This window comes from Limulus polyphemus, unplaced genomic scaffold (assembly GCF_000517525.1).
Source record: "Limulus polyphemus unplaced genomic scaffold, Limulus_polyphemus-2.1.2 Scaffold12004, whole genome shotgun sequence".
NCBI lineage: Eukaryota > Metazoa > Arthropoda > Merostomata > Xiphosura > Limulidae > Limulus > Limulus polyphemus.
The window spans coordinates 9715-13393 of NW_013677614.1; the positions used below are offsets into that span (position 1 = coordinate 9715).

A 3679-nucleotide genomic window follows, 5' to 3' on the forward strand; every position below is an offset into this window, starting at 1 on the left:
GGTATATAAAATATAACTTAAAGCTGCAAGAAATACCGAACACCACAGTTGTCACAAAATAATTTAACAAATTATTAACCAGAAAAAGAAGTGACTTGAAGATATTGCAACTGAATAAGGTTGCCACGGATTGTTTTTCAAATTGATTTATTTTTATGATACCTCATCACAATGTGGTCTCCTTGTTTTTTTTTCAAGAAGAAAATGTCTAATGTTTTTCAGCAATAATAACCTTTATTGTGTATTTCACGAGGTTTTTAGTGAGTTATCTTCAAAATTTAATTAAACTACTTTTTGTTTGTTCATGTTATAACAATTAGAAACAAAAATATTAGCTAATAATCCATGTTTTAATAGTATACACGTCTTAAGTTCTTAATTTTATAAGGCAATATTGAAAAAGATGCTGAATTTTCTCTAATGTGAGAAATGACATTTTTTTTCCTAATTTATTCATCACCCTCCCATGAAGTACAGAATTTAACATAGATAGATTACTTATTATAATATTGTCATTGCTCAGATAAAGCATTTTGTTTGGTTACAGAGCCTTCAAATAGAAAATCGGACCCTCTTGCCACACTCGCCTGTCACATCCTCTCTTTCAGGATTTTTCAATAGCTTATGTTTAATACTATATAATTTTTAACCAATAAAAAGTCACAGTTTCATCTATAAAATGACATGTTATATTATATTGTTTTCTGTTTAGAAAAATGTTAACTTTTCTTTCAGTACAAGCTTCCTTCCCACGGAAACACATCAATTAGCAGGATGAATTTTTAACGGTTCTTGTCCCATAGTTAGAAAGCCAGAAAAATGTTAACTTTTCTTTCAGTACAAGCTTCCTTCCCACAGGAACACATCAATTAGCTTGGATGAATTTTTAACGGTTCTTGTCCCATAGTTAGAAAGCCAGAAAAATGTTAACTTTGCTTTCAGTACAAGCTTCCTTCCCACGGAAACACGTCAATTAGCTTGGATGAATTTTTAACGGTTCTTGTCACATAGTTAGAAAGCCAGAAAAATTGTGATAGTTATGGGACAATGTCTGCTTTTTGCATGTTATTATTCTATGTTCTTTAGTGCTTAAGAAGCCCCAGGTAACTACTTTATTTCTTGTGTATTATTATAAAAGTAACTAAAATGTAAAAATAGAAAACTTTGATGTTAGTTACGGTTGGTTTAGATGAAACAAATAATAATGATAATTTTCACAAAGCATGCATACAAGCAGCTTGGAGTAGCTCGTGGGTAATGTAATTCGATAGCGTAACGGGGGCCGCATGTTCCACAAGTGTTTTACAACTTGTATCATAATGGTGCGAATGGTACTAGTAGTTAGACATGGTTCAAAGGGCAGTATAAATAGATGTATACTGTTTTGTGTTTAAAGATACTTACGATAAACGAATGTAGCTTCATAGTATAATTTGAAGTCATTCTAGAAAGATAATTTAGATTTATTTTATTTTGTGGCCACGAGGTCGGGCAAAAAGACTTACATGTATAGAGTTAGCGTAGACAAAATAATGATAAAATATACAGTTGTACTAAAAAAAACATTTGAAATGTATTTAGGAGATTTTAGAGATTACACAAATGACACTTGAGATGAAGAAAAACATTTTTGATTTTAACATGAAAATCATTTTGCACTTGGACTGGTCAAGAAAAGAGTCGATATATTCACGACAAGGCTTTAGTAAAAATACAAAACGATTTTGTGTACAAATGACTTGTAATATTTACTAAAAGTCTGCCAAATTTTATGAAGATACACATACTGTATTAAAAGTTGTAGTTTTAGTAAAAAATGGTCGCGTGGTCAGTTCTTGGGATCGAGCCCGTATTGAGAGAGTTTGTAACCATCTAAATTTGCAGTGAATGTACTGTAGGTACATACTCTGGTCTAATTGGCTAGGCAGCCTAGGATGCTGGTGACGACCGGGCACATTCTGAACGTCATGAGCAGATTAGTACAAAGTGTGAAAATACTGTATGTGCCATTTGGTGGGAATTTCCAAAAATGAACATCAACTTTGACTTTGGTATACCGAACTGAAACGTTACGGCACTTTCACTGTGTGGTGGGAGGTTTTAAAAACAACATACAAGAAAAAAAAGAATGATTCACACATTATTTTAAACAAAGAGGAAAGTGATTCACAACTGGGGTTGTTTTGATTTGCAAATTGCAATGTGAACCCGGATATTTTGTTCCCTGTGTACGTTATTAATCCCTATTTCACATGATTCTATTTACTGTTAACAAAAAGCGGGAATGAAACTATCGGATATATCTAATGAAATGTTATCCATTATTTTTTATCTTCAATATACAATTATATTAGTGATTAAAAGGTTTGTTGCTATTAATGTCAGTAGTAGGTTGTTTTTACATACGAAACTACCCGTGGAAGACAACATACAATGTTAAATACCGCTCCTTTTTATTGGAGTAGTATGTATTTCAGTGTGATGACATAAAAATGTTAGGTAGTATACAATTATGATTTCAAGTTTTGAACTAAAGCTTCTGATATAAAACACTTATTTTTTTATATTCATCTAACTATTCAGCTGTATTTAAAGACTTCAAAATATACCTGACACATGTGATAAAAATCACACGGATTGCATATTTGTACAATTACTAAAAGTGAAAATGACAAAGCTTATGTCTTAATTAAACAAAGATAGGTTAATCTTAATCAATGTTCTTCATTAAAATCTGATATTAAAAAGAAAAATATGTATTTTAATTTATTTTTTACTATCCATTTTATAAATAAGTTAGACACTTGAGGTTTTGTCTCAAAGTGTAGCATACTTTATTTTCATCTTCTATCAACACTGAAACTATTATTATGGTTTGCATATTTGCCTGTTTAGCAACGTTTTTTTTTTCATTAGTTACGAGCTTTATAAAACATTTGAAAATTTGTCTAAACCTAAAGTCTTGCTGGAAATATAATAAAAATACATGTGGTGGTTTGAGAATTAATTTAACAATTGTCTTAGTTGTTTTAATCTAAAATAATCCGTGTTACAGTAAGTTTCATGTATTCTGTTTCAATATATATAAATACCAATACAATGAAGTACTGACAGATATAAACTGTTGTAAGTTATGGTAATCACAACAAATATTCAGGATTAATGAAAATCAACACTTTAGAATAATATTCACTAAACCTAGAAGAAATGATGAAAGAAAAGTTGGGAAAACACCATAAAAATTTATTTCATTCATCTCTTGATATATTGAAATAAAATTGTATTTAGTTATATAAGTAAGGCAACAATCAAATAATCCTTCAAAAATTATTTACATAGAGATTAGCAACAAACTAAATGTTATGAAACTTGTTTCTTCAAAACATATTCAAAAGGTCTTGTATATATATATATATATATATTTTACTAGTTGACATACTCATTCACTGTACAGGAAACATACGGATCTCCCAGAGGATCCAATCTGAATGCTGACTCCTCATATGTCACTCCTAGGGAGCCCAAAGGGTACATGCTAGGTTTGGGGACAATTTGTCAGTCGTAAGCAGACACAGACTTTTGTCACAAAATAGTTAAAGATTAGCAGAGGAATGTGGTCATGAAATAAAATGTTAGGTTTTGGAAACTTCCAATCAATGTCTCCCTTTATGTACTGAAC

The 3679-nt window shown here is 30.6% G+C and overlaps 1 pseudogene; it reads left to right on the forward strand.

The window, feature by feature from the left end:
- LOC106476894 overlaps positions 1 to 3672 on the forward strand; it is a 12667-nt pseudogene extending 8995 nt beyond the window's left edge.
- The last annotated feature ends 7 nt before the right edge of the window (positions 3673 to 3679 follow it).